Source organism: Poromitra crassiceps (genome assembly GCF_964638095.1).
Source record: "Poromitra crassiceps genome assembly, chromosome: 1".
Taxonomy (NCBI): Eukaryota; Metazoa; Chordata; class Actinopteri; order Beryciformes; family Melamphaidae; genus Poromitra; species Poromitra crassiceps.
The window spans coordinates 115,770,791-115,783,728 of NC_139623.1; positions in this window are offsets into that span (position 1 = coordinate 115,770,791).

Genomic DNA, 12,938 nt, shown 5'->3' on the forward strand with positions numbered 1-12,938 from the left:
GGAGAAGTTGGCTAGACACTGGCTAGACTTAACACTTATATAGTATTGTTAACATAATAATAGTGTTAATAAGCACCTTATAAGGGCCTTATTATGTATTAATTAACGCTTATTAATAGAACCTTAATATAAAGCGTTACCAAGATTTCAGATAAAAACACGGGTGTAAATTACTTTTCAAGTCAACTTGGCATTTCAGGGCTTGTGGAGACTATGCCAGGTGAGCATTATGGAGTCTTTTTTTGTTTGAAAGTTGGTCACCATCTACAGTACTTCAACTATTTAGGAGAATTCTGTCTTGCTGTGAACCTCCACAATGTTTTGTTGACTAAAGAACTTCACCCGTCCTTCCAGCTGCATGCCCGAATTTTCATTTTTGGTGAACTTATCCTTTAATGGGACATAGTGTGTTAAAAATTGACGCCAAGCGGAGCAAACCTCAGTATGTTCCCAGCGAGCATTTTTCGGTTGAAAAGACATTGCAACGTGCAAGAAAAGTTCAAAAGTGACAGTTTTTTCACCCACAATTTACAGACGTTGATTGAACGTTCACATTTAGACCATATTTCACCAGGATCTTAAACTAAAAATGAAACACGTCACAAGGGATTCAAATGACCGATCTCCCGCATTGCGACCACCCACTGTGCTCTATTAACTGAGCTATCCGATCACTTAAAATACATGGGGCGCCAGGCACATATATACTTCATCTCAATCTCTATCTTGTACACAACTTGTGCATGATTGTACGGTACCACAGGCTAAACGATCATATGGGACAGGTGTATTTTATATCATGTGTACCAGGCTATTATATTAGGCAACAGACTAAAATGATGTTGACTGTGTGTGTGCATGTAGTCTGTAGGCTGTACGGCTTCAGAGGTTAACTTCATTTAACACCGGCAACTCACGGGGTACACAGAGCCTCATATACAGTCTGTTACAATAACATAGCGTGCCCAGAGCACACACTTGATGCAGTATTGCTTCGGATTCAATTCTGGGCAGTCTAGTCAGTCACAGCTAGCAACTAAGTACTTGCACATGCCCGTTACTGCAGGAACTCAATTCATTATTTTATAGTATTGCGCTAAAGTATTAACCATAGTTGTGTCCTGGAAGCTTTTTGCTGGCAGCACATAGCCTATATAGTCCCATATTTATGATATTTCATGTGACATAAAATGCGTTGAAATGTAGTGTTTGTGTAGACCAGATTTCAAGTCTCAGTTACACAATGAATGCTATTTCAAGCTACAATGAACGTTTAGCAATATGATGAACCAAATTGTTTTTTGACACGATGTTGTAACCGCATTTTAGCCGGTTGAAAAGAGGATGGAATTGGTCTTAGACGTTCAAACCCAATATCACCCACATTGCAACTAAAAATCATCGTTGAAAAAACGTTTTGTGCTCGCTGGGTTGAGGAGTTGGTGAGAATGTGTTGAACACAGCAGTGTGTTGAGGAGTTGGTGAGAATGTGTTGAACACAGCAGTGTGTTGAGGAGTTGGTGAGGATGTGTTGAACACAGCAGTGTGTTGAGGAGTTGGTGAGGATGTGTTGAACACAGCAGTGTGTTGAGGAGTTGGTGAGGATGTGTTGAACACAGCAGTGTGTTGAGGAGTTGGTGAGGATGTGTTGAACACAGCAGTGTGTTGAGGAGTTGGTGAGGATGTGTTGAACACAGCAGTGTGTTGAGGAGTTGGTGAGGATGTGTTGAACACAGCAGTGTGTTGAGGAGTTGGTGAGGATGTGTTGAACACAGCAGTGTGTTGAGGAGTTGGTGAGGATGTGTTGAACACAGCAGTGTGTTGAGGAGTTGGTGAGGATGTGTTGAACACAGCAGTGTGTTGAGGAGTTGGTGAGGATGTGTTGAACACAGCAGTGTGTTGAGGAGTTGGTGAGAATGTGTTGAACACAGCAGTGTGTTGAGGAGTTGGTGAGGATGTGTTGAACACAGCAGTGTGTTGAGGAGTTGGTGAGGATGTGTTGAACACAGCAGTGTGTTGAGGAGTTGGTGAGGATGTGTTGAACACAGCAGTGTGTTGAGGAGTTGGTGAGGATGTGTTGAACACAGCAGTGTGTTGAGGAGTTGGTGAGGATGTGTTGAACACAGCAGTGTGTTGAGGAGTTGGTGAGGATGTGTTGAACACAGCAGTGTGTTGAGGAGTTGGTGAGAATGTGTTGAACACAGCAGTGTGTTGAGGAGTTGGTGAGGATGTGTTGAACACAGCAGTGTGTTGAGGAGTTGGTGAGAATGTGTTGAACACAGCAGTGTGTTGAGGAGTTGGTGAGGATGTGTTGAACACAGCAGTGTGTTGAGGAGTTGGTGAGGATGTGTTGAACACAGCAGTGTGTTGAGGAGTTGGTGAGGATGTGTTGAACACAGCAGTGTGTTGAGGAGTTGGTGAGAATGTGTTGAACACAGCAGTGTGTTGAGGAGTTGGTGAGGATGTGTTGAACACAGCAGTGTGTTGAGGAGTTGGTGAGGATGTGTTGAACACAGCAGTGTGTTGAGGAGTTGGTGAGGATGTGTTGAACACAGCAGTGTGTTGAGGAGTTGGTGAGGATGTCTTGAACACAGCAGTGTGTTGAGGAGTTGGTGAGGATGTGTTGAACACAGCAGTGTGTTGAGGAGTTGGTGAGAATGTGTTGAACACAGCAGTGTGTTGAGGAGTTGGTGAGGATGTGTTGAACACAGCAGTGTGTTGAGGAGTTGGTGAGGATGTGTTGAACACAGCAGTGTGTTGAGGAGTTGGTGAGGATGTGTTGAACACAGCAGTGTGTTGAGGAGTTGGTGAGAATGTGTTGAACACAGCAGTGTGTTGAGGAGTTGGTGAGGATGTGTTGAACACAGCAGTGTGTTGAGGAGTTGGTGAGGATGTGTTGAACACAGCAGTGTGTTGAGGAGTTGGTGAGGATGTGTTGAACACAGCAGTGTGTTGAGGAGTTGGTGAGGATGTGTTGAACACAGCAGTGTGTTGAGGAGTTGGTGAGAATGTGTTGAACACAGCAGTGTGTTGAGGAGTTGGTGAGAATGTGTTGAACACAGCAGTGTGTTGAGGAGTTGGTGAGAATGTGTTGAACACAGCAGTGTGTTGAGGAGTTGGTGAGGATGTGTTGAACACAGCAGTGTGTTGTGTTGCTGATTTTAAACATTCCATTGTTTAAACTGTAACACAAGACTGTTGTTCAGCTTTTAGAACAGGAAGCGGATCCCTTTTATATCAACAAGTTTAGACTGAAGCACGTTGTGGTCCAGATGCTGCTGGCCTGTCACCTCTGTCTGCTTTCATTCAAACTTTCACACAATATGAAAAGAGAATAGAAGTTGTTACTTTTATTTGACCCACCCCTGAAGTGCAATCGCTAGTTCATGTTAAAGGACGGCTTTCCTGTGGGGAATATGAATATATATTAAATCTCACGCCCCTAAGGTTTTCGAATCCGTTGAAATTTTTGAAATTGGTTGTTCACAGCCAGAGCTATCAACCATCTCTCACATATTTTTTGGCCCAGCCGACGCGTTTTACGTCAGATGGGCCAAGTCCGCCTTGCGGAAGTCGAGCACCTATGAACTACACTACTTGTGGGCCTGTGCCGCCATGGTCCCGCCTCTAGAGGTCCTCCACGCCCCTTCAGAGGTCTTGAAGAAAAACAAAAGGCAGCCATCTTTTTCCACCGCCTAGCCTACGGTAGCTAATGTTAGCTTCCCATAGCTCCTTGCAAAGAGACCATATCTCGGGAACAGAAGCACGTACAGACACGGGACTGGCGGCATTGGAAAGCTCGTCAAATTTTACATCTAGTAGAAGGTGCGTTGAAGTAACGAAATCAACGCTGAGCAATGTACCCGTTTTTACACATTTTTACATGAAATAGTTACAACATCAGATGCTCCTAACTCCTAGGAAAATGCCTTAAAATGCATGACATTTTTTTATGAAGACATCTCCCGACATATATACTACCGTTTAAATTTGGTGCAATTTGGAGGCAATTTTTTTTTTATTATTCTTCTTCTTCTCATAATGTTTTTATGTCGAAGCCTTCTTCTTCTTCTTCTTCTTTGAGTTTTATGGCGGTTAGCAAACATATATGTGCATTACCGCCACCTACTGGAGTTTGATATCAGCCAAATGCCTGAGGGGTGGGCGTGGAATCTAAGGCCACGTGAGCCCAGTGCATTGTGGGAACTGTAGGATTTTGGCTCCCGGCTCCAACTTTTTCTCTCTTTCAAAACAATCTGGCAACAAGATATGCAAGTGAGACAATTGCAGGATTCCCCCACAATTCATCTCCTCATAGTCCCACCTCCACGAATAAACAGTTCAGTTTGTTAATCAGCGCAGATTGTCCACATGCAAGTGCTGATCACTCGGATTTTGGATAAATAAATAGCCCAGGCTGAGAAACATGTGATTGATTGCAACCATTTAGTTATCCTCATGGATATTTCAGTGGTGAGTGAAATTAGTTGGATAGTGATTATACAGTGATAATCTGCGCCAGATCTGACTCGTTGTGATATGACTTAAGCTGGCCCCGATTGGGCTCTCTCGATTCATCCGGGTCCGTCCGTGCTTGCTGGGCTCTGTCACAGTCAGTCAGACTAACATTAGGTTACAGTCTTCTCATCTGTCACAGTCAGACTAACGTTAGGTTACAGTCCTCTCCTCTGTCACAGTCAGTCAGAGTAACATTAGGTTACAGTTCTCTCCTCTGTCACAGTCAGTCAGACTAACATTAGGTCACAGTCTTCTCATCTGTCACAGTCAGACTAACGTTAGGTTACAGTCCTCTCCTCTGTCACAGTCAGTCAGACTAACATTAGGTCACAGTCTTCTCATCTGTCACAGTCAGACTAACGTTAGGTTACAGTTCTCTCCTCTGTCACAGTCAGTCAGACTAACATTAGGTTACAGTCTTCTCATCTGTCACAGTCAGACTAACGTTAGGTTACAGTCCTCTCCTCTGTCACAGTCAGTCAGACTAACATTAGGTTACAGTTCTCTCCTCTGTCACAGTCAGTCAGACTAACATTAGGTTAGAGTCCTCTCCTCTGTCACAGTCAGTCAGACTAACATTAGGTTAGAGTTCTCTCCTCTGCCACAGTCAGTCAGACTAACATTAGTTTAGAGTCTTCTCCTCTGTCACAGTCAGTCAGACTAACATTAGGTTAGAGTCTTATCCTCTGTCACAGTCAGTCAGACTAACATTAGGTTAGAGTCTTATCCTCTGTCACAGTCAGTCAGACTAACATTAGGTTAGAGTCTTATCCTCTGTCACAGTCAGTCAGACTAACATTAGGTTAGAGTCTTATCCTCTGTCACAGTCAGTCAGACTAACATTAGGTCACAGTCTTCTCCTCTGTCACAGTCAGTCAGAATAACATTAGGTGACAGTCTTCTCCTCTGTCACAGTCAGTCAGACTAACATTAGGTTAGAGTCCTCTCCTCTGTCACAATCAGTCAGACTAACATTAGGTCACAGTCTTCTCCTCTGTCACAGTCAGTCAGACTAACATTAGGTCACAGTCTTCTCCTCTGTCACAGTCAGTCAGACTAACATTAGGTCACAGTCTTCTCCTCTGTCACAATCAGTCAGACTAACATTAGGTCACAGTCTTATCCTCTGTCACAGTCAGTCAGACTAACATTAGGTCACAGTCGTCTCCTCTGTCACAGTCAGTCAGACTAACATTAGGTTAGAGTCTTCTCCTCTGTCACAGTCAGTCAGAATAACATTAGGTAACAGTCTTCTCCTCTGTCACAGTCAGTCAGACTAACGTTAGGTCACACTCCTCTCCTCTGTCACAGTCAGTCAGACTAACATTAAGTTACAGTATTCTCCTCTGTCACAGTCAGTCAGACTAACATTAGGTTAGAGTCTTCTCCTCTGTCACACTCAGTCAGACTAACATTAGGTCACAGTCTTCTCCTCTGAGATTTATAGTAGGTTTGTGAATGATCAATCATTCATGATAGTGGATATATTGGCGGTGCCCAGGCAGTTGGGGCCCCCAACAAACTCTGCTTAAGACCCCAAAAAGGCTTGGGCCGGCCCTGGGTGTGCAGCATCTATTTCTTTATTGAGGTACAGATTTATTTTGTGAGCATGTTGTTTGGTGTAGAGCTATACTTTCACCTGTCTCCTTCATGGCTTGTGGCTGAATGGTGAACTGATCCAAGCTCACTTTCAGCCTCTTCTTCCAAGCTTCCACTCAGCACATGCACTCTTCCCCAGCACTGACCTGACATCAGCCCCCCCCCCCCACGAGGGGTGTGGGTGGAGCCAGAGAGCCACGCCCAGGCCTGTGATTGGCTGGGGGGGAGCTGTCAGCCATCGGCGTCCGTGGAGACGGTAATTACTGGTGGGATGTTTGTGCATCTGCAGGATCCTCCAGCGACAAAACAGCAAACCACAACACAACGCTGTTTGTCTCCTCCTTCATGTTATTTATAGGTCTGTTTATTAGACACACACGCAGACGCACACACACACACACACACACACACATACACATACACACACACACACGCACATGCGCGCACACACACACACGCACACACGCACGCACGCACACACACACACACACACACACACACACACACACACACGCATACAGAAACATTGTTTTTCTGCATGATGAAAGACGTTGATGAATGTGTGTTAGTACATGCATGTGTGTGTACATGTGTTTTGATCTGCCTGATGAAAGAGTACATTCACATGTCTGTGTGTGTGAGTGAGTGTGTGCACGAGTGTGTGTGTGTGTGTGTGTGTGTGTGTGTGTGTGTGAGAGAGAGAGTGAGTGTGTGCACGAGTGTGTGTGTGTGTGTGTGTGTGTGCACGAGTCTGTGTGTGTGTGTGTGTGTGTGTGTGTGTGTGAGTGACAGAGTAATATAACAGAGAAGTGCAGTTTTTGATTTTTGTTAAGACTTCAAAGCATGGAGGAATATTCAGACATGCCAGCACACCCACACACACACACACACACACACACACACACACACACACACACACACACACACACACGCACGCACACACACCCATGCACGCACACACACACGCATACACACACACACGCACGCACGCACGCACACACACACACACACACAGAATCAGAATCAGAATCAGAAACACTTCATTGCCAAATGCATCACAAGGACACACAGGAATTCATTCTGGTGAATCAGCACACTCGACAAGATACCGATAAAAAATGTGGGAATTTAAGGTTGCGGTTTTTATTAGGAAAAATGACAGCATGAAACATAAATACGAAAAAAATAGCGCTGCTCGGTGAACCATTTCCACGCCGACTTTAATAGAAGGCCCGGATAACTTGGAATTAATTGACTTACTTGCACATCCATGCCGTCTGTAGTGTCACCGCATGCAGCCGAGACGCTGCAAAATATCCCAGTTTTTGACGTACCGCGGCCCGCAACTCGAAACTCATTTTGGCTCGTAATCCAATACAACGACTGTCTGGCTTGTGAACACTTACTGCTTGATAAAAAGTAAATAAAAATAAGGGGGAAATATAATATGCTGCTACTGTCGTCAGTGTGTAAATCATTCCTGTCAGGTCATGACAGCAAAGTGGATTTCACTTCCTAGTAGGATAGTGAACTTGATTCAGTGTTGAGAGACTCATTCATCAGTGGACGATACAATGTCAATCTTAGCAATCTATCCAATCAACAACCAATTCGGTTGAATAAATTCATTGTTTGGTATTGATTGGTGAGGGCGGGTTAAGCTCCACCTACTGTAAATATAATTGGTTGAAAAACACATAATTTCACTGTTCCTTGTCAAATGCATGTGTTTTCAACCAATAATATTTTGGATGAGATAAATTACCATGGGAATCAAACGCCCTAGGGGAGGATTTTTTTCTCCTCTACCCCCCGAGGGCATGACCAGGGCATGACAGACTGGCACAGACTCTGGGGCCCTTTACACGAGGACAGTTTCTGGAAGAAACGACACAATAGCGTTTCCTTCACACCTTTTCCTTCACACCTTCTCCCTGTTTACATGAGCGCTGTTGAATTTTTAAAACGCCGTAATGTACATGCCAGGTTGCTAGGTGGCAGTGTGATCACCTTATTCTTTGCCCATACAAGGACTCTTCTGCATGACATAATTTCGTAATTTAAACACGGAAGTAGAGTACGCCTTCCGCAGTCATTTAGACTTGCCAAAAAGCTTTTTTCAAGCTAAAAAAAAAACTGTTTTAAAGTTTTAATATTTGTCGGGTGAGAATGTAACATATATGTGACCAGCTTATCAGAATAACGCCTATTAGAAATCTTTAACGAGCAGCGAGGACCGGGAGCGCTGAGTGTGCTATCTGTCAAACCCTACTGTAGGCTACTGGCAGTGAGAAAACACTGTCGACGTGCTTTGTAACTATAACGTTAAATGCCGACCGGGTACAGCCATCGGCTCCTCGCAGCAGTAATGTTATGAACATGTAACTGAAGTTGGCGCAGTGTAGCTTAATTCTGAATGTTGCCAAACTTCATTCATACTGACGTTTTATTTTGAAAATGGTTGCCAACTCGCGCACGGCTATGGCGTAATCGCGTGTGTCGCGTGTGCAGGCACGTCAGAGTTTCTGAAATGTGCCGTCTCAAAGCGATTACATGGAACGATCAGCGGGGGGCGTCTCAAAGAATTTCACTCTGGAAGGTGGTTTCAAAATGTGTCGTTTCCTAAGCCCAAATTCGCCAAGGGAGGCACTAACGGTACAATAATTCCCCGTCACCATAGGAAACCGTCCTTGTGTAAAGTGCCCCTGAGTCTGCATGCCGCTCCATCACTGCCCTACAGGGGTCACTGTTGTTGAAGCATTTTAAGAAAGCATGATTTTTATTAAGAAAAAACACATTTGATTGATATTTTATTAAAAATATATATATATTATCATATAAAATCCCCCATCTCTTCTAGAAAATAGAGGAGGACCATCCTCCTATGCCTCACTGGAAAAAAAACCATCTGGTCTTCATATTATACTTGCAGTTATCTAGGCAATGTTGAATTATATTAGTGAACAAATAGGTAACATGTAACATCACGTTAGCATTATATTCACCAAATCTTGCTTCAAACGGCCCAAATTTTTCGCATGTGTGTCTGCGTGTGTTGGCCTGGCCTGGATGGTATCTAATGCCCGGCCTGAATTATGGTCCCAGTCCGCCCCTGCACACGTCAACTGTGTGCGTTTGTGTACCTCTGTCTATCCATCTGTATGTATTCCATGTGTTTAATGGAGGCCTACACATGAACTTAGACTGTGTGTGTGACACACACACAGTCTAAGTTCATGCATTTGTGTCTATACCATCCGTCTGTGTGTGTGTGTGTATCTATGTGCATGGTATTTAGTATTCAAACAAATTCTTCTGCCCACAATACTTATATTCACGATGAAATAAATTAGGTGGTGTTCATAATGAGAGGGCATCTGTTGCTATGGCAACATGACATTATAGCCTATGAACCAGTCCAATTTAAATTTGAGACATTTTTCAAAACATCAAACATCACGCAGAATTAGTTCTAAACATGGAGTGGATGATGTGACAGTGCTGGTTAACCGGTGCTTTAAATACCCTTCTGAATCAGTGTCTCTCTCTCTCCTCCCTCTCGCTCTCTCTTGCCCTCCCTCTCTTGCCCTCCCTCTCTCTCTCTCTGTAGGTAGCTAGTGTCACCTTGTCATTTGAAGTCAGGGCAGAATTCCTTTGAGCTAATTCTGTGTGTCGCTTTCCACACAAGCTAACCACTAACACGTGAGTCACCCTGCACATCATCAAGTCCAAACCACTTACAACACAAGAGAGGGGAATATAAAACACACTCAAATACCCTAATACCTTTCCAAACCACAGTTTCATCACACTGTAATCCTGAAGCTAACGGTAGCTTAGCATAGCTTAAGCTAGCACGTATGCCACTTTTGAATATGGGGAAACATGGCAGGTCGCATCGCTAACTGTGGTCAGTGCAGGGTGAGGCGAGGTGAATCAGGCTGGGAGTTGCACAGGTGGATTGTGTGGCGGTGAGTGTCCAGGGGTGTGGAGAAAGCAACGCACCGCAGGGATTAGCTCAACTCAATTTAGCTCTTGGGACATTATGACTCATTCCTCAAGAATGGCAGATAATAAATACTTTAAGATGATGTAAGCTAACTATTAGCCTGCTGTAGCGTACTGTTTGTTATTGTGTGTGTGTGTGTGTGTGTGTGTGTGTGTGTGTGTGTGTACGCCATGATATTCTATTAAAATGTACATGTGCACCAAAGATCGCATATTGATAAGAACCGAAGGCTTAATACCTTGCAACATCATGGCTGTAGTAGCACTGTTGTCCAAGAACGATAAGAGCCTCGCTCCTCCCTTCAATATACGCTCTTTGTCTCCCTTCCAGGCAGTAGACCGGGAACAGTATGGCTGCCTCTACCTCCACCAAAATGTTCATCCTGAAGCCACAATATTGTTATAAATATATAACAACCAGCCAACAGATATCAAAGCTGATGGACATATGTAAAACATATGGAAAGAGCGTAACTCGAACTGGTTAAAAGTGACTATCGCGGCGTTTTGAGCCTGGTGAATACTTTAGTTAGCAAACGTAGGCTAACGGCTAACCCCTAGCTGGCAGATGCCCGTATTAACTGTAAATATTGTATTTGTCTATGACGCCACTCGTTAGACAACAATGTCCGACGTCAGCACCCGTTTTTAGCATGAGCTATATTTTAAGACTTTGAGCCCAAAATAAGGTTATTTGTCAACAAAATACAGTGGCAACACTTGGCAGAGCAGGAAAAAAACACAGCTACACATGAAATATCTTAAAGGGATACACCACTTTTTTGGAAGTTTAGCTCATTTGCCACATCCCCCCCACATAACCAAGATATACCATACCTTACCGGCACTGTCCGCTCAGTTTACAGTGAGTTACTGTCGTGAAGTTACTAATTATCGCCATAGAATGGAGGCTAATGGTACAGCTGTTAAAAATCTGCCAAAACGCACATCTCACTGCGCCAAAATACATGTTGTGCTTCAGGTACTCACCACACGATGAAATGTTAATCCAAAATGGACATAATCTATCTTTTTGGAAGGAAAAGAGGTAGCCGGCACTACTTTCCAAATATGGCCGCCGATTCCTTCGGCATTAACCCTTTGACACCACTTCTTATTTTGTAGTGTCATATTCTTCAAGGTTCATTCATTCATTCATTCATCATTCATTCATTGCATCATACTGTATGCTATCCACCTTATTTTTGGCGGCCATTTTTGCCTGATCTGCCTGATGGGTGCTTCTTCCGGTGTGATCCTCCCAGCCTTGTTGCTGACAGCTTGACACCCGTCTGGGCGAACGGAGCAAATCACTAATCAGGTCCAGCTTGGCAAAAATCTCGTTGATAAATATCCCTTTAAGAACGCAGTGCATTCATGGGTAATCGCCTGCTGTTGCTAATATTAGCCGCTAGTTAGTTATGTTAGCGTTAGTTTGTTGTTTATAACGTGGCTATATTCATAACGTTTTATATCGCGGATGCGTTATTTCGACTCCCACATAGGTTACGCCAAACCCCACATAGGTTACGCTAAAACACACATAGGTTACGCTAAAACCACCACCGCAAAGCGTGTGGGTTTCAGGACGAAACAGTCTCGAGCCACTATCGTCATCTTTAGAGCACAATATTCCTGGAATGCAAGTTTAACTAAACAGTTACATGTCCTCTGCATTCTACATAAGATTAAGATATTACGGGTTGTTTTATTTGGTATGTTACATACTTATTGGCCAAGTTATGTTCAATTCAGCCAGGGTACAAGGGACTGAGTGTAGGTGGCCATCTTTTCAAATCAAGTAGCCATTTAGGAAATGGCAAGCTGCAACAATAAGTCACGTTAAACCGGACCTTGTACGCACAATTATTTTTTACAGTGGGGCATTCAAAAATAAGGTTTTCTAAGCAAAATGTTGTAGTCAGGTAAAAGGGATACTTGGATTCAGAAATCAGGGAAAGGGGTGCTGAAGCCAACAATGTTTGAGAAACACTGGAGTAGGCTACTGTATATGGAAAATGTCTGACAGTCAGGCTGTTTGTCTGTGTTCGTGTGCACGTGCGTGTGTGTGTGTGTGTGTGTGTGTCTGTGTATGTGCGTGTATGTGCATGTGCCTCCGTGTGGACCTCTTTGTATTCATATGTGTTCCCATCCACGTCCCTGCCACTGATGCTCGAGTGGAGAGCCAGGTGCTTCATTCATAAAAACAGGCTGTGTGAAACAATAGGAAGGATGTCGCACTTCACCGGGGCAAGAATGGACGCATTGTGTCACCGCAGCGCCACATCCACCACCACACATTTCTCACACTTTTCATTTGAAAGTGGACTTTAGGCCAAGTTCACGGTGTTGGGAAACAATCGGCCAGTTAATTTCCACACTCTAACTGGAAAAACGACAACAAATCGTGAGCTTCATTCTCCATATTTCAGCCTGCAGAGGGCAGGGGAGGGCACCGTGTGCCACGGAGGCCAACAACCACACACTGCAGCAGCTACCTTCACTGCTCAGCTGATTGATCTCTACCTGAAAGCAGCAATCAGATGCTGTGTTTGGTTGGAGTGAAAACCTGAGACTTCCTTTTCACAGACGATCCAGTCTGTAGGAAGACTCTGCCCATTTTCAACCAGCTCAGTAGTTCAGTAGTATATATATATATATATATATCCTATATCAGAAAACTGTAAACGGTTTTGCAGGCATTCATTTAGTTTGACAGATGACTCACAATTGATGTGAGTTAAGGTGTGGAGGACCAATGATGTCATTCATGCAAACATGACATCACTGATCCACAACCTATCTCAAATTAA